The sequence below is a fragment of the Pelodiscus sinensis genome, chromosome 8 (genome assembly GCF_049634645.1).
Source record: "Pelodiscus sinensis isolate JC-2024 chromosome 8, ASM4963464v1, whole genome shotgun sequence".
In the NCBI taxonomy this organism is placed as follows: Eukaryota; Metazoa; Chordata; order Testudines; family Trionychidae; genus Pelodiscus; species Pelodiscus sinensis.
This window is the reverse complement of record NC_134718.1, coordinates 23,793,560-23,812,939: the sequence shown is the minus strand read 5'-3', so window position 1 is coordinate 23,812,939 and position 19,380 is coordinate 23,793,560. Positions and strand designations below refer to the sequence as shown.

The 19,380-nt window shown below is 44.1% G+C and overlaps 1 long non-coding RNA gene across 1 annotated transcript in view; it reads right to left on the bottom strand.

Annotated features, from left to right (window-relative positions):
* Window positions 1–9,973: 9,973 nt before the first annotated feature.
* The window catches only part of LOC142830387 (uncharacterized), a 33,391-nt gene continuing 23,984 nt past the window's right edge, over window positions 9,974–19,380 (bottom strand). The window contains exons 2-3 of the long non-coding RNA XR_012905584.1: window positions 12,495–12,642; window positions 9,974–10,182 (exon numbers count right to left, since the gene is read on the bottom strand). This is a non-coding gene — a long non-coding RNA (uncharacterized LOC142830387). The remainder of the gene's footprint in view (window positions 10,183–12,494; window positions 12,643–19,380) is intronic.

Genomic DNA, 19,380 nt, shown 5'->3' with positions numbered 1-19,380 from the left:
CAGCCCGAACCCTCAATATAAAACCTGAACCCCGCCTTCCCAGCTCACCTAAAATGACCAGAAAAGCAGCCTAATATTTTTCCTGGCCCCCAATTTCCCAGAGATGTGGAAACGACGAGTTTTTAATCCCGATTGCTGCCTGATCAAATTGGCAACATGGGACGGGGTTGAATCTAAGAGTAAGACAGAGACGGAGGGATCAAGGCAAAATTGAGATCGAGAGCCTGAAAAAAACATTGCAAAACTGGAGATTGTGCGGAGACTCGAGTTAATTCTTGCAAACCCCTAATGATGAAGGACAGGATCATGGTTTCATTTTTTGATCGGCAAAAAACTGCCATGTTCAGCTGCGGATCTGACAGGACCTGCTTGTATATGTCTAATATAAAGAACATTTCCTGCAGAGATTCTGGGGCGCAGCTCGTCTTTCTAATTCTCTTTAGCAGATTTGCCTTTATTAGACATGTAGATTTATCTGATAGTTAAATTACGCTCCCTTACTGCCATATTTTCAAGGAACTTAATACGTTACATTAGCGGCTTGGTGCCTGTTTTCTGTGAGAGAGGGAGAAAGTGGGTTATCGATTATATAAACATATAAATATTAATGCATTTGTTCGCTTTGGAAAAAAGACGGGACTAATGAACACACACACAGAACCACGGGATTTTGCAAACAGTATTGAACGGCCAGCTACTGCATATAGGGAATGGAACAATAAACGATGCATGATAAATCAATACATGGGAGCACCGGGTCTTCTCTGCCTATGAATTCAGGCTGCTCCCAGATCTGCGTGTGCATTCTTTAATTTTGATGTATATACATTAGTACGTGTTTACAATGCTGATCTCTGCCAAGGGCGATCGCAAAGCCTAATGTGTTTATATAACCAAGTGCCGCAGAAATACTGACTTTAACACACACGCTGGAGAGAGCTAGAGAGCTACCTTAGTAATAGTTTGGAACCGGGAGGAGGGGGAGGAGAGGGAAAAATCCATTTGGAAACTAGTTAAATACAACTAGAAATTAAGCTGTTTAAAACCGGGGGCATGAACCGTGAGACAATAAAGGCTTTAAATGTGTATATTTATTGTTCGGGAGCCCTCAAGCATTGCAAGGGTTATTATGCAAACATTGAGAAACTTAGGAGCGACAGAACAAGGAAAAGGCACAGTGAGCTATGAAATCAAATGGCAAAGCCCAGCGCCAATCCAGCAGCCTATATTTTCACCAGCAACCTTAGAGGCATTTTCACAGCCTTCGTGTAAAATGGTGCATTCTCTCTCTTCCTGCTCTGATTTGATTATACTGACACCGATTCTATTAAACTAGGTCTGGCATATTAAAAAGTAAACATACAATATATGGGAAATAAGGTCTGTACAGTATGACAGTTGAAACCTGATCTGTGATAAAATTACAGGATGTTGAAATTACTAGTAAGCTATTTTTAACGCTTTCGCAACATTTCACCTCTAGTCACAGAGTCTAGTTGAAACACGATTACTCTAATGAAAATTATATTCACATGGCTGAAGTTAATAGTATGGGAAAACTAGGGTGATAAATGTATATTCTCAGTGACTTGCAGCTTAGATCATAGACTTTCTTATATTTTCATAATGCATGCGTTCATTTCAGTGAGATTAGCGTATTTAGCATTATCTAAACCACATTTAAAAATATGCTGAAGTAATACATGCGAGATCTAGCTTGTTTCTGTAGAGAGAAAGGAAAGAAAATGGCAGATCCTCAGATTACAATAAGAAATAAAAGCCCATGCCAAAGAACTGGAAGCTGTCGAAAACTATTTTAATAATTTAAAGTAATATTACAACTCTGCCAGATGTAGGAGGCCATGCAGCAGTTTGTAGTGTTCTCTTCCATTCTTCAGCATAGCTGCCTTAGATGATCTGTGGGCATCAGGCTAATGAGTTTTTCTTGAAAGTTCATGTGATCGTTATAGTCTGTGGAATATAGGGTTACGGAATTAAAGGACTCTACTGTGCCTTTCTTTACCATGCAGTCAGTATAGTATACATCTAATTAAATTAACCTACTTTATCCATCTTCAAATAGCATGCCTATAGGTGATGAGAGGGCATTTAAAGATTGTTTAACACTAGAGGCGACTGATGCGTGAATTAGGCAACGCATTGTTCTGGTAAACATCTAGTGCAAATGAAGTAAGCTTGTTTTAAAGAACTTGGGTTGCAGTATTTTGACAAGATCATATTTAAGATTGACTGAGTCAGTTTCCTGTATAAGCAATGCAGCAGCATTTATGCAGGAAACCTCAATAGAAAGCCTCCAGGCATTCCTCTATTGTATATTAACCTCCTCCCCCCTCCATGCACAACGTTTTACAATAGCTGAGCAACTTCTGTTTTGTTTGAAGCTGCGTCTCCAAGTGTCTATAAGATACTTTATCTAATTAGAAACACTGTATCACTGTCTCTTAAAGGTAGGCGCTCCACGGTACTGCATGCTGCGTAATCCTTGAAGGGAAAAATCAGTGGTAAGGTTTTTCTGAGGTTAACAATTGCAGTGCAATGCCTTGGATAGTTCTGAAAAACTGCAGATTGGTGCTGCAGAGAGCCAGATCCAGGCAAAGTAATAGCCTCTCGACCCAAGAAACTACCTCAAATCAAAGCGTGCGTCCAGTTCTGTGAATGGCTTTAAAAGTGTATTTTAAAAATCATGATCTAAATCCACTTCTGCTTTACCTTCTCTTAATGTGATGCTTGCTACACACCTGTAAATTATCTCCTCTGCAAATATCCATACAAAGAAAGTTTCAATTAAGATAAGTAGATTGTATAGAAACTGTTCTTTGAAGTAATGTAGTTAATAGCCTGTTTGATTTCTGCTTGTGAAAGAGTAATAACGTGTATTCAAGGCTCCATCAATCACAGAGCAGATGTAAGGCTTCAGACACTGACACCCAGGGGAAAAGAAGCAAACTCCTGCAGTGCAGGGTCTCTCTACTAATGTAAAGTAAATACTCATAAACAGATTGAATGGTGGAGGAAGACAATCCAGTCAGGACAGTTATAATCATGAAAGCAACTGCTTTCTTTATCTATCAAAGCCCGAAGCTGGGATTTGCGGAATATAAAAGAGTGACAAAGGCAGATTGGGGTGTTTATATTTCTAGTTTGTTTCGTGGTCTCATTATATAGATAAAAGGGTGTGTGTGGATGTGTGTGTGTGTGTATTGTGTGTGGATGTATTTTATATTTAATATAGCTATAATACACCCTCCCCTTTTTATCTGATTTCTTGAATAAGGCGGGAAGGCCGAGGGAGGGGGGATGTTATTCAATGGGTCTGTGAACCCTTTCGTAAAAGAACCGGAGGATTAAGTTAGCTGCTAAACCAGCAGTGAAATAATCAGGGGACCTTCATCTGTAATAACCACTGTCATAAACAGTCCGCTGTGCAGGCATGGGACCTTCCTTGGCAAGGGCAAATGCCCCGCCCTCCTTTCTCTCGCTCCACTTTTTATTTTTTATTTTTTATTTTGCAAGCGAGCTGAAGCCTTTCGACCTTGACTTCAATACTACTTTATGTTTCAGTACTTTAGTCAGCAGTTTATCTACTAATTGCTACACACCACCGCATGTGGCTTGACTCCGCAACTGCAGCGCTCTTGCGCCGGTGAACGATGCCTTGAGAAGACCCGGAGATTCGAGCTGGCTGGCTATGCACCCCCTTCTCCTCCCCCCGCACCCCTCTCCCCCCCGCTTTCCTCGCCAGCAGCCGCTTCTCTCCCGGCGACACTAAAGCTCAGACGGCAGAGAGCGAATGGCCCCGAGAGCTCTGCCCCAGGCCGGTGGGTGCGAGGGGGCAAGAGGAGAAAGGAAGAGCCGCCCGGAGTAGCCAGGCAGACCCGAGGCGCAGCGAGGCATCCCGCTGCCGTGGCTCCGTTGCGGTGCGCGGCGCTGCCCACTGGCCGAGCTGGAGCATCCGCTGCTCCCCTCTGAGGACCTCGGCCCGAGGGCCAGCCTGCGAGAGGCGGGGAGCCTGCCAGCGCGATCCCAGCCCGCACCGGGATGCGCCCTACCCCCAGCCCAGCCTCGGAACAAATCCGGCCCTGCCCTTAGACTGGGCCGTTCCGCGCGGGAGCCTGCACAGCCCGATCCGACAGAGCCCGGGCGCGGCCAGCGAGACAGCAACAAGTCTCTGGGCGAGGGGGGCGTGAGGTTCCCCTGGCCGGAGCTTTCCTGGCGACTCCTAGCGCCCAGCGGTTGCGTGGCAGCGGGGCGCTGCGTTGGCTGCTCCGTGCGTTTGCCCTGGGTTCAATACAGAGCTTGTTGCAGCCAGGCTCCCCCCGCGCCCGGCTATTTTAAGGCCCGACTTCATGGGCGCATCGCCGCGCTCCGGCCATCCAGGAGGAGGCTTTACAAACCCGTTTTCATGGCAAGCTGTTCGCGGGGCAGAGGACACCACGCAGCGCTGGGGGCTCGGACCCTGCCATGCCCATAACAGAAAGCCCAACACTTGCCCGTTGCAAGCTCGGGAGGGCAGGAATGTCCTTATCTTTGGAGTCCGGAGGAAGCCAAGCGCACTGTTGGTGTTTATTATTAATAACCCTCTCTGTAATCCCACTTGGCTGGTTTTTAATGAATGGGCATGCCAACGAGGGCCGTGCGGCGGGGGTGTCATGGCTGGGGACCCCTTTTTAAAGTTTGAAATGTAACTCTTCTTAAGAGGCGAATTCTGCTCTCCAAGTGCTCCCCTCAAATCGCAGGAGTGCCTCTCCCTGCGCATCCATAGGCAAAACGTATCCCAGGGGTCCTCATACACCCAACACTTGGGCGCATGCTTAGCTGAGGTGTCTAATTCAATAGTTCAATGAAACTAGCCACATGCCTTAAGCACACACCTAGGAGCTTGCAGGCTCAGATTCTGGTAAGGGCAAATGTATGACGCCTTTCATAGGAATTACAGAATCACAGAACACTAGAACTGGAAGGGACCTCACAGCAGGACCCAGTACCGTCTTGATCATCCCAGGTAGATGTCTGTCTAACCTGCTCTTAAATATCTCCAGATATAGAGATTCCACAACCTCCCTAGCAATTTATTCCAGTGTTTAACCACCCTGACAGGCAGGAAGTTTTTCCTGATGTCCAACCTAAACCTCCCTTGCTGCAAAGCCCATTGCTTTGATTATATTTGGTTTAGAAATAGTGTTCCCTGTTTAAAGTCATATGTTGTATACATGTGCCCCAAGACTTAGATACATTGTAGCTCAATGTTTGTTTATTTGTGCCAACAACTAGAACCCTGAGCATCTCAGGCTTGGATTGAAGGGCACTGCAGGAAGTGATGGGGGTGATTTTTTGTTCATGGCTCTCATGCACCCAACTCTGGCCTAAAGTCATACCTTAGCATGGTGCTAGGAGGTGCTATTCAGCTGGAAGTCCCATTCTTTCAGAGGAATCTGGGCTTCTGTCCATTTATGGGCATTAAACTATGAAGTTAGCAATGGAGGAAGGCACAAAGTGGGCTAAGGACCAGGGATGTTCTGATGCTGCTTTCTGCCTGTAACATAAGGTGTTGACAATGCTGATCATTTCTAGATTGCTGTGATGGGTAATGCAAGATAAGGAGCAATTTCTATTAGTGATGTTACATTTAGTTTATACAACTACTTGACTAGTTGATGGAATTTCTATTGACTAGTTGATTAGACAATAAGTGGGGGAGCTACAGCAGGGTTAGCTTCCAGCTTCCAGCTCTGGGAGCTAACCCCATTGTGGCTCTGCCTTTTAAATGTATTAAGAGCCAGCCCAAGACAGGAATCAGCTGTCCCAGCTCCCATTGGGTCCCTCCCATTCTGCTTCTGCTTTTTAAATGTATTAAGAGCCAGCAAGCTCTTAATACATTTAAAAAGCAAAGGTGCTGTGTCCTGGGACTGGGCGTGAACTGGGAATCTGCTGATTCCTGGCTTATACCTGGTCCCTGCTACCCCCCTGCCTCCCCAGTCCCCCACAGAAATGGTGCTGGCTTTTAAGCCAGCTCCCCCAAGCACCAGCTCCTGCTCCTTTCCCACTCTCCCCCCCCCCCCCGCTGCCTCTGATCCAGGCATCAAGGGGGGGATGACTAGTCAAGGGACTAGTTGACTAGTCGCTTACATCCCTAATTTCTATATCTCAAAGAAGATAGAAGTAAAATAGGAGCATGCACCTATGCTTTCAACTAAAAGGTGTGAAATTAGGTGCAGCCCTTTGGTTCCAACTGTGTTGCCAATATGATCACAACATGCCTGCACCTATAAGATCATCCAGTTCATACTTCTCCTATGTAGCATATATTGCCTAAGCAAATTTCCCTTGTGATATTAAATAAAGATACTGAAAATTCCCAAAGCTCTTCTTGTAAAAGGAGGTGGCTGGCACAAGTGTCTTGGACTGAATTCAAAGTGGGCACATTGGTATTATGCCTACCTAAATTCCACTGTAGTTTCAGTTGGATACAATATTATTCATCCCCTGGACAGCTTTTCATCCTGTTGATGAGCCCTTGTTCCAGCTGCTGACCAGATAGAAAGGTTTGGTTTCCAGGGATAGGTTTGGGAGAGAAAGGAACCAATGCTGACACAAGATTCCAGTGGATGAGAAGCTGGATATGAGTCAACAATGTGCCCTTGTACCAAGAAGGCTAATGGCATATTAGGGTGCAGTAGGAGAAGCATTGCCAGCAGATCTAGGGAAGTGATTATTCCCCTTTATTCAGCTCTGGTGAGGCCACATCTGGAGTATTGTGTCCAGTTCTGGGTCCCCCACTATAGAAAGGATGTGGGCGCATTGGAGAGGGTCCAGCAGAGGGCGACCAAAATGATTAGGGGGCTGGAGCACATGACCGCTGAGGAGAGGCTGAGGGATTTGGATTTGTTTAGTCTGCAGAAGAGAAGAGTGAGGGGGGATTTGATAGCAGCCTTCAACTTCCTGAAGGGAGGTTCCAAAGAGGATGGAGAAAGGCTGTTCACAGTAGTGAGGGATGGCAGAACAAGGAGCAATGGTCTCAAGTTACAGTGGGAGAGGTCTAGGTTTGATATTGGGAAAAATAGTTTCACTAGGAGGATGGTGAAGCACTGGAATGGGTTACCTAGGGAGGTGGTGGAATCTCCATCCCAAGAGGTGTTCAAATCATCATCTTTGTGGTTCCCTCTAGCCCAGTGGTCTCTTTTTACCCCCAAGATCACTTTTTAAATGACAGAACAAGCCAAGATCTACCGCCCCGCCCCTTCCTTGAAGCCCCACCCTCTCTATTCTTCTCCTTTCCATCACTTGCTATCCCCAACCCTTATACTGCTGCTTTTTTCCCCCAATTCTTCTGTAGGAAGAGGTTTTTCCAACATTTGGCCTGTCTAGACTGGACCAAATGTCAGAAAACCCCCTTCTTTTGGAAGCCCCCTTATTCCTCATGGAAAGATGAATATAGGGGTGACCGAAAGAGCATGTTTGCTCTTCCACTAAAAGAAGCAGAAGAACAAATGCAACCCTGGATACAGAAGAGTTTTTCTGGGATATCTCCAGAATCCTGAAAAGCTCCTGCAGTCTAGTCGTAACCTCGCTGGGTTGACACAGGATGTGTAGGCTTTGGGGTGGGAATGAGGGATTTGGGTGTGGGAAGGGGTGAGAGGTACAAGCTCTGGGAGGAAATCTGGATGCAGGAGGAGGTGGAGAAGGGGATGCTGGCTTGGGGAGGGGGCTGCAGGCCGGGCAGTGTTGGGGTCAGATGTAGAGTTGGGATACTAAGCAAGCCACAGGCTTGTGGATGTGAGGGTGCAGGAATTTGGGTTGGAGTGTGTGAGGGGCTCAGGGCAGGGGGTTCCAGTGTATGATAGGTTCAGATGTAGGGTCTGGGAGAAAGGGGAGTGCAGGAGTGTTATGATGCTGTGGCCAGATGGGGGCTTGGCCCCAATTGGGAGTTTGTTGGCCAGGCTTCATTTTTAAATAAAATACCATGTCAAATACAAAAAGTTTCTGCATTGTCTTTATTTCTGAGAAGGGCGGGGAACCTGTTTTGAGTCAGGGGTCACTGACCCAAGAAAAGTCAGTTGGGGCCACACAAGTGAGATGCAAAAAAACCTCCTCCAAACCCCCCCCCCCCCAAGCCTCACTAATGTGGCCCCAACTGTGCTGGTGGGAGCAGGGCACATGGCACCGGGGAAGGGTGTTAGTGGGTGCTTTGGCAGGGGACAGGGTGCCAGTGGAGACAGAGTTCTGCAGCTGGGGGCAGGGGAGAGGGAACAGGGTGCCAGGAGGGCAGGGGACAGGGTTCTGTGGCAGGGGGCTAGTGGGGGCAGAGAGTATCCTGCATCCACCTCCTCCCAGGATTCTCCCCCTCCCACAAGAGGGAAGCCCTGTTGCATGCCTCCTCTGAGCCCGACTCCCCCCTCCAGCGGAGTAGGGGAGGCCATAGGGCTGGGAAGCCCAGGCACACCACCCCTCAGGCCTGACCCCCCTCTCCCGTGGTGCAGGGAAGCCCATGCACGTGCCCCCTCCAGGCCCGACTCCCTCCTCCCTCAGAGAAGGGAAGTCCCAGCGCGCCACAGACTTGGGGCAAGGAAGCAGCCAGCGCATTTCCGGAACCCCTGGAAGTGACACTCAGCTGCAGGACTTTCATTCACCCTGCGGGAAGCTGCCACTACCTCCATTGCCACTCAAGGTAGGTAGTGGAGCTTCTTGTGGGTGGAGGCAAATGGGGGGCCCAGAACTCCTCGCAATTGACTGGTCAAGGCCTCGCGATCAACCAATCGATCACGATCGACTGGTTGGTGACCATGGCTCTAGCCCTTTACTTCAACAGATTTGTAACTCCATATTGCAACTCACTCACAGTCATCACCCTCCGGCTAGCTCCATGAGCATCAGGAAATGCCACATGGACTGTGGGCCAAAACAACAGGCTTTGTCCTGCGCAGATTTATCTCCAGCGGTTTGACAAAACAAAAGCCTCCTGGAATGTAACGCTTCTGCCTCTTAAAGATAATCACAACTTTCATTTGGATCGAGGCCTTTCCATAGCAAGGTGTCTTGCCCTTGCTTTCCCTGATGGCAAGGAGGATCTCCTGTGATGACCCTGGGCCCTTTGCCTAACTTGCTCTCTCCATAGCCCCAACAAGATTCAAAGACGGAAGACAGGAAGGAAGGTAAGAAAGAAGGCCTTGTTGAGCATGCACTGGATTGGGACTCTGGAGAACTGAGTTCAGTTCTCAGATCTACCATGTTTTCAGGGCAAATCATTTAATTTCTCTTTGCCACTGGTAAAATGGGGATGCTATTCTCCTTCCTCGCAGGGGGTTATGATGATGCACTAGATACTAAGGTACTGGAGGCCAAATAAGTATCTAGATGCATAGCAGCGGTCATGTTAACTTGGCCAGAACTTTGCAGCCTTTTCTCTTGTATGTGGACTTTGTCAATGTGATTCCTGTCACTGTTGTGGCAAGCCTAGATTATTGTGGTGAGTTCTGCATGGACTGGACTCTGAAACCATTTGACAATTTCATGCGATACAAAATGCCCCTGGCCACTTCAGTGGTGCCTCTCACTGGGAACATTCTGCTTTCCTTCCATCAGCGACACAGGCTTCCAGTTCAGATACTGAGAGAACTCAAAAGTGTCCTTTAATCTACAAAGCCCTCAATTGGTTGGTTCCTGCACACTTCAGTGACCCCCTCCCTCCTTCTGCGAGACCTTCGGTGGTCAGTCTAAAAGCTGTTTGGCTGAAACAGGAGGGGGCTGGAAGCAGGACACTTTCAGTGAGGGGTCCTTGAACATGGTTTCTTGCTTCCCCTGTTTTTCTAGAGATCAAGACTTTAAGGTCACACTGGAAAGCTTATGCACTTTCTCAGATTGTCAGGTTATCTGGGGAGGAGGTGAGTGGATAGGATAAGTGATAGGAACGTTTATACATGGGGATTTATTAGGGAGAATTTAATGGGGAACATTTGACTGGGCACATTTCAAGGCAGTCAAACATATACAAACATTATGTTCTCAGTTTTTTCCACATACTTCTCTCTTATGTGTACCTTAGAAGAGCACAGTGGGAGAAGCCCTCTTACTCTTGTTTGAATGGCATGTTGCTGGCACTTTTTCTACTAAAATCTGGTGCTCGTTCATAGGGAGTGTAGTCATCTTAAAGGAGTGATGACATTTCTGAAAGGGAAAGGAGATAATGCAAGTGAGAGACCTACTGGTTTTAAATACCCTTGAAAAATTGGGCATGTATGTTAATTTTAACCAACATAAACTTCTAGCCTGTGTAACTTGCATTTCTGCAGCATTTCAACCTACATAAGAACAGCCATACTGGGTCAGACCAATGGTCCATCTAGCCCCGTGTCCTGTCTGCCAACAGTGACCAATGCCAGATTCCTCAGAGGGAGTGAACACAACAGGTAATCCTCACGTGATCCCTCTCCTGCCACTCATTTCCAGACAAACAGAGGCTAGGCACACCATTCCAACTCATCTTGGCTAACAGTCACTCATGGACCTAACCTCCATGAATCTATCTAGCTCTTTTTTGAACCCTGTTAAAGTCCTAGCTTTCACTACATCTTCTGGCAAGGAGTTCCACAGGTTGACTATGTGCTGAGTGAAGAAAAAATTCCTTTTGTTCATTTCATTGCTGCCTGTTCATTTCATTTGGTGACCCCTAGGTCTTATATTGTGGGAATAAGTAAATAACCTTTCCTTATTCACTTTTTCCACACCACTCATGTTTTTATAGAGCTCTATCATATCCCCCCTTAGTCTCCTCTTTTCTAAGGTGAAAAGTCCAAGTCTTTTTAATCTGTCTTCATATGGGACCCGTTCCAAACCCATAATAATTTTTGTTGACCTTTTCTAAACCTTTTCCAATGCCAATATATATTTTGAGATGAGGTGACCACGTCTGTATGTAGTATTCTAGATGTGGACGTACCATGTTTTTATACAGAGGCAATAAGATATTTTCTGTCTTATTCTCTAGCCTGTTTTTTAATGATTCCTAACATTCTATCTGCTTTTTGACTGCTGCTGCCCACTGAGGCTAGGTCTAGACTACAGTCCTTTGTTGGAAAAAGCTACTCAAATTGTCCTCTTCCATTTATGTAGCTTTTTCCAATTGCTTTTCCGGAAAAGGCTTTTCTGCTATTTGGCCCAGTCTAGACAGAAGAGCCTCCTCTTTGGGCAGAGCCCTTATCCCTCATAGAATGAGGAATACAGGGATCCCCGAAAGAGCGTGATTGCTCTTCCGCAAAAAAAAGAGGAAGAGCAAATGCGTTCCTCTGGTATCCTGGGAAACCCCTGGGCTGTGTCTAGACTGGCAAGTTTTTCCGTAAAATCATCTGCTTTTGCGGAAAAACTTGCCAGCTGTCTACACTGGCCATTTGAATTTCCACAAGAACACTGACGATCTCATGTAAGATCGTCAGTGTTCTTGCAGAAATACTGTGCTGCTCATTTGCGCAAGAGGGCCAGTGTAAACAGCACAGTACTGTTTTCTGCAAAAAAGCCCCGATCGCGAAAATGGCAATTGGGGCTTTTTTGCAGAAAAGCACGTCTAGATTGGCCGCAGACGCTTTTCCGCAAAAAGTGCTTTTGCAGAAAAGCGTCCTGCCAATCTAGACAAGCTTTTCCGAAAATGCTTTTAACGGAAAAGTTTTCCGTTAAAAGCATTTTTGGAAAATCATGCCAGTGTAGACGTAGCCCTGCAGTATAGACATACCTTGAGTGGATGTTTTCAGAGAACTAACCACAATGACTCCAAGATGTCTCTCTTGAGTAGTTGTAGCCAATTTAGTCCCCAGTGTATTGTATGTATAGTTGGGATTATTTTTCCAACATGCATTACTTTACATTTATCAACATTAAATTTCATTTGCCAGTTTGTTACCCAATCACTTCGTTTGGTGAGTTTTTTTTGAAGCTCTTCACAGTCTGCTTTGGTCTTAACTATTTTGAGCAGTTTGGTATCATCTGCAAATGTTGCCAACTCACTGTTTACCCCTTTCTCTAGATCATTTATAAATAAATTGAATAGGATTGGTCTCAGGACAGACCCTTGGAGGACCCCACTATTTAACTCTCTCCACTCTGAAAACTAACCATTTATTCCTACCCTTTCTTCCTTTTTAACCAGTTATCAGTCCATGAAAGGACTTTCCTTCTTATCCCATAACACCCTAGGTATGTTGCACTGACCTTTGAAGATTTATTGGGGTTACTGTATATTCTCGCACAGACACACTAGCCTTAGACAATTGTTGGAAAGTATTGGGCACAAACGGGTTTTCATTTGTTTATTTGTTGTACTTCGGGCAGGTTGATCTGCTTGTTTCATTTACAATTTCTTCAAAAAGAACTAAGTCATTTGTGAGCACTGCAGAAAAAGCCCAACTCTCCATCCATGTCTGAGTTCCTCTGACTCTCTTGCATTATCTAAATGTAGCACTACAATAAGACCAGAAACTTGTTCTTACTTTTCTGTTTATTTCTCCATCAAGCCTCTCTTGTGGTGGAGCATCTGCCAGAGATCAGAACCAAGGACCAGCATCTACAAAATCTTCAGTTTTGGGGAAAGTTCGGATCCAAAATTCACAGCTGAGCCCATTTGTATAGAAGGTTAATCTGAAATAACATATTCAAACACCTTCAAATATGGGGTTGGCCCAAATGTCACAGGAGTTTTATCTTTCAGGAAGCAGACCCTTACTGGCAGACTTAACACCAAAAGTTTAATGGACTGTATTGTATTCTAATTTAAGATACACACACCTTACATGAATGCATGCATGCATGGATGAAAAATGTGAATATTCAGCATCAGAGTATTTTGCAATAGCATTTCCCCCCATAGATCCCTCTATCATTTTCTTTTCATTGCGTCAGACTCAAGAGCTGACTTTTAGAAATCAAAACGTTGAAAGCAGTGCCAAATCAAGTTTTTGGAAGGCCCTCTTAAAGGGATACCATCAGCTTGAAAAATTACACACTTCTAAGAAAATGCAATATTTACTACCAGGCCAAAGAATGATGCTCATATGTCAGGGTAACATCTAACCATTCAAGTAGTTCCAATGACTTAAATCAGGGCTACTCAACATGCGGCCTGTGGGCTACATGCAGCCCGCAGCCCATTTGTTTGTGGCCCACAGCGCAATTTGGGTTTACGTGGTGGGAGCCAAAACCAAAAAGTAGTCAATATAATGGACTTCTGTTGATACGAATTTTAGTAGTTAAACTCCTGGGCTGCCATTGTTCATGAAAAGTTCTGTCATATGGGTGGAAATTGGGTAAATATTGCATTTTATTAATATCAGCAGAACTGACTTAAATTGTGTGTTGTGTAGTTGCGTGTTGTGTAGTCTTGCCTTAATCTTTGTATTCATGCCCGTCAGTGTGAAAGAAACTATTTGCATATATTTGCACATATATTTGTATGTATATGCAACCGCACTTAAGTTGTGGATGTTGGCATGTGCTGTGAGTATCGTAGCCCCCAGGGCTTCCAAAGTCAAGTAGCCCTGATTTAAATAATAGTTACGAATAACACCACAGATAACTCCAACTGAAAGAAGTCAGTGAAAACACATGTCTGTCTTCTTCCAGTTTGTTTAGGACCAGATTGTGGCTCAGCTGGCGCTGGGCCTATACTTTTCCATCCCATTTATACCTGAATGATTGTAGCTATGTGGGAAGGGTGGAGGATACTCATAGATGGCAAAGAATGAACTGGACTGAAGTGGATTTTGGCTCTGTCACTGCAAAATGCAACTGGCATACCTGTGCTAGTATACAGGGGGATATACACTGTACTGAGACAAGACCCTGCGCAGCTAACTCCTACCTGGAGCAGCAGGGTAACTGTGAGGGAAGTTGTGATTTTCTGAGAGGATAGTGACAGTGTTTCTTTAACCAACTCTATTTGTTCTGATGACTGTAGACATCCTGTTTAAATTTAAAATGCATTTAATATTTCAAATGTGGTGTCAATAGCATCTGCCCTAGTGAGTGGAACATTTATTCCCAGTAACAAGAGAATATATACTTTTCATTGCTGTGATGGTATAAATTAGATAGATTATTTTTTCAGACCCCATACACTTAAATAGTTTGTTTATAGCAGGAATTTAGAGTCCACGTATAAACAGAAGTTGGATTTTGTCCTGCAGGCACAAGCTAAGTTTCTTTGTGTGCATATTTTGTAACCTTCACTGTCCAAAAAAAATTTGCAAACTGTTGTAATGTTCCTACATTTTCTTTTTGACATTCTGGGGCTTTTACTTAAGCTTCTCATAAAGGCTGTTTTCAAGAGACGGAGGGAGGAGAAGCTACAGTGCAATGAGTCAATAAAGTAATGCAAAACCATAAAACATAGCAACAATAACGGAAGATCTGTAGATTACATGAAGGAAATAAGATAGGGTACAGACAGCATAGTAGCTGGAACTGAATGCATAAAAGCCAAAATAAGACTTATTAAAAACCGTCAAAATTGAATAAAAACATTTAAAGTGTACATATATTAAATAGCTCTATTTTCATGGGTTACAATTAAAAATATTTGTGGTTAAGAATGTTAGGAGACAGGAAACAATTTTAAATTGAAGTCTTCTAAGCCCATTTTAATCCTTAGAATGAAATGCAGCTGAGATTCAATCCTAAGCTTTGTATGTTTGCATAAGTGGAGAGAGCAGGCTTGTTGTTTTATTTCATTTATTTATTTTCTGTTTAGAGTGTTGCTCTCCCAGGGTTTTTAATTGTGGAGGAGCTTTGTGGAAAGAGTTTGGTTTGGTAGATCAAGGAACAATTAAGCTCTGAGCACACCAGACCAGATAGAAGAGCACGATCCAAACCGTGCTGAAAGTCAATAATGCTTGTGCACTTATTTCATCAGGCTTTCGGCCCTGCGCTGTGTCATGCAATTCTTCAGATCACAACCTTAGCAAGTTGGAGCACTGAAAATTCATGAGTCAGGCTCCCCCAAAATATGTTTGTTTGTTTTTCCATGTCCTGACTTTTAAACCAGACCAGTGCTTTTAACATTCTTTTTATTGAACTCCTCATTTTTTAAACTTTCGACATCACGTTTTCTAGCTGTTCCCTGCAAACAGAAGGATTACAAATTTTCTTTTCTAAAAACCATGAATGCTGAGATTCTCATTTAGGTACAGAGGTGGGGCTTTAAGAAATCCACTGAACATTGTGACACTCGAGCTTAAATTGCGAGGAGTTGGCAACATTGCACTACTGTCGTGAAAACGAAAGTTTCTAGGACAGGCAGAGCTGTTGGATGTTCACAGTCCATAACAACAGATAAGTTGCCATTCTGATTATGTGAACCCCTTAACATGGGCTGGACCCGGAGAAGTTTAACAAACTGTTTATTCTTGTGCAAAAATTAAGTTGAGGTAATCTCCCCAGGCTAAATGAAGACCAATTTCCTACAATAGCACAAGAAAATCACTCAGCTAAAATAAAATCATGAGGTTTCCACTTGATCAGCTATTAACGAAGGTACACATCTGAGATGTTATTAATGTGGGTTCATGAGTGTTGCTCCAGAGAGACCCATTATGGGCAAAAACACAAGTGTCACCAGAGCCATAACTCAGAAAAATCAAGTCCCTAAATTACTAGCAAGAGAGATGCAGAAATACAAGTGGGGTTTCAAATGGTATCAAATAACTTTCTGTCATACCTTATTAATACCACAACAGCTCATAGAAGCAATATTATCTCAAATGTCATTAATAGTTATATAATTATGTTCATGTAATTATATTAACATTATTTTGTTCATGCAGCCTGAAAAAACGTGATTAGACAGCAGTTCTGAAATGGAGATATTCAATCAGGTATGACTTGTATACTGACTCAGAGCACAGACTGCTAGTTATGTAAAATTATGCCTTGTTATGGGTGGCATTAGTGTGGACAACTGTGAAACAGAGAAAGAGTGAAGGCCACTGAGTTCATTTTATCTTGAGCTGCATGAACTGAATTGTCATTTCAAAGCCATCACATTATCCAGTAAGCTGGCTGTTTCTGTTTCTATAACTACAGAAAACATGCTAATTTCCCTACTGAAAATAGTTGCTCTTTCACAAAACCCAGAATAAAACCTCTTCAATGGAAACAATAATAAATGTAACCAAAAGGTTTTTATTCATAGCTCACAGAAAGGAAGCTCGGCTGTTGCAGCTTTAAATATCATTGCGTTTTCTAAATGATGCACAGGAAATATGCACACCAACCATTTCACATTTCATCTCCTGTCAAATAATTTACCTCAAACCATTTTTAGTGGAAATTTACACACACACACACACACACACACACACACACACACACACACACACACACACGGAGAGCTAAGAGTTGTAAATATTATCATAAGAATCCCATGCCGTATTTACTTAAGTCAGTGATCAAAACAAGTTGCTATTCTCACTATGCCAGGTTGCAGTCAGCTTAAGTAAACAAATTGTCTTCTTTCCACTTCATTTTTATTCAGAGCTAAAGTAATACTTGGATTTTTATGAATTTGATTGACCACAGAGGGAAGCATCAGTGAGGATGGTCACATGACCTTAAGTAGCAAGGCATAGATATAGAAATGGGAACAATTCTGGGAGGGAAAGATGGAATTCTTTGCTGATGGAGGTATGATCATCTGGATTCCACAGGGAGAACCCCAGGAGGGGGTTCTCATGTCCTTTTTAAGTTTGAATGTTTTTGCCACCATTTTGTGTGCTGTTGTTGACATTTTCATTTACCCCTTCATTTTGGACTATATCTTTCCTTTACATTTTTTGCTTACATCATGAAATCTGACCTAGTAATGATTATGGATGATTCACCCCTGCTATCGAATCTGCCTGTAGAGCCTTTTTACACTGCGAATGGACCTCATTGTTGAAAAAAATTGTCAGCAGTGGCATCCCCTTGACCTAGTTCCGGATGAAATTAAATACCAGTGTAGAGAGGATAGGGATATTTTCAGGTACCACTATAGACACTAAGAATGAACCTTGCTTCCACCATTATTTTCATTGTGTAAGAGCTTGCAAGAAACCACTGCTTACAATGTCTAGGTGGCAGGACTTGTACAATGCCATGTGCATTTACACAGAAAAGGGATTTTACAAACTGTGTCTGTCATAGGAGCTCAGATCTGGCTGACTTGGTGCAAGCTTTATCCCCAATGAAGACAGGAAGAGACAAATGTTGCAAGAAGCAGAATGTACGCTGGTCCTCAGTATCATTCCACAATGCAATGCCTCACATATGGAAACTATTACAAAAATTTTCTGTTCCTAGCAATGATGCTAGAGCTGGTGACATATTGTGTGTTAAAACCATTTATTAATGGCCAAAAATTCAGATTTGGGTGAAATGAAACAATTTGAGTTTGTGTTGATTTTGACAAATTGTTTTGATTGGCAAAAGAAAGAAAAATCAGAAGTGTTAAAGTGGTTCATTTCAGCATTTCCAGTTTTGGAAAGACTTTTACAGAAATCCCTAAATTTGAATTAAAAAAATTAAATTCAAAATTGAACAAACTGTTTCTTTTTGGAATGTCATTGGAGCCATGTTGGTTCCAGGAAATTAGTGAGACAGCATATGGAAAGTAATCTATCTCATTGGATCAGCTTCTGTTGGTGAGAGAGACAGCCTTTTTAAGCAACACAGAGCAGGTCTCACCACCAGAAGCAGATCCAGTAAAAGATATTACCTCACCAACCTTGTTTCTTTTTGAGTGAGCTAAAAATTTTCGACCTTTTTAGTTAACCACACATTTCAAACATTTGAGTTTCATGTTGCCCCCCTCAATTTTTTTCTTTTAGACTTTTCACTTTGGTAGATGAACAGAAAAAGTGTTTGTTTGCACAGCTTTACTGGCACAATGAGTCACGTGCTTCCGAGTCACAGATTTCACTACAGCAGGCACAATGGCTGTAGCATTGATCCCTCTTTGGTCACCAGGTGGGTGTGAACTCAATCTGCAGTACTAAAGCCTGATCCAAAGTTCATTGAAACCAATGCAAAATCCTCCTGCTGGCTTCAGAGGGCATTGGAAAGAACCTTTGCCTCTTGAGTTGAAGGACTGAATCCTCCAGCTGGTCACTGTAGAACTCTCTTTTGGGGAGCACTCAGAAGGAAACAAAGAACCACTACTTCTGTTGTGGGTTTCAGCTGGAAGGGCACGTCTACACTGCAAGATGCAGTTGAATTTAACATGATTCGATTTCTGGGCACCGGAATTTGAGAAGTTAAAGGTCTGTGTCCTCACTGCAGGGAAGAATGGAATGTACTCCAAACTGTGTCTCAGAGAGCAGGCAATATTGACTCAGAGAGCAAGGCATCATGGGTAACTTCACAGTCTGGGCTCTGCTTCCAGTGCCCACTGGGTCCAAAACTCTGGAGTGGGTAGCTAGAGGGGCTTATGTTAGCAGTGTCCCATAAAGCACTCATCTCGTCCTGCCCCACGGGTGTGAGATAAAGGGGAAGCTGTGTGCTCATGCATTAGGGTACCCTGGTTGCCCAAGCAGATGCCACAGCACCACTGGCATAGAGCCTGGTATGCAGAAAAGCATTGTCATGTTCATGTCTGTTGTGGTGCGCTGCATGGTGCTATACTCCGAGAGCGTACTCACGGCACTCCACCATGAAGAGGGCAGGTATGAAGATTGGCGTGGAATGGACATGGTACATAGGCAAGGCCTGACACTCATGCTAGTGGAGCCACCAGTCAATACTCTGGACCCAGTGCAACACCGGGTCTGACGTTGTGAGACAAGCATTATGATGCAGAGATGGAATGATCAGCAGTGGCTGCAGAATGTCCGAAAGCATAAAGCCACTCCTGGTACAGTGCACATGGCTTGCCCCTACGCTGAGGCATCTGAATTTCTGCATGAGACCCACTCTGACCATGGAGAAGCACGTGGCAATTGCCCATGGAAGCTTGCCATTCCAGTCAGGAATTAGTTCAGGGGTGGGGAAATCTACACTGGGGGCCATTGTCATACAAGTAGCCAAGGCCATCAACAACATTCTGTTATGGAGAGTCATGATTCTGGGAAACATGGACAACATAGTGGATGGCTTTGCCACCATGGGGCCATAGTTGGAACACACATCCCCATCTTGGCCCCGACTACCATGCCTCCGAGTACATGAACCATAAGGGGTACTTCTTCATGGTGCTGCAGGAGCTGGCGGATCACAAGGGCTGTTTCACCAACATCAACATGGGATGGTCAGGAAAGGTGCATGACACACTCATCTTTAGGAACTCCCGCCTCTTCAGAAAAATGCATGCCAGAACTTTTTTCTCAGACCAGACAATCAGTATCAGAG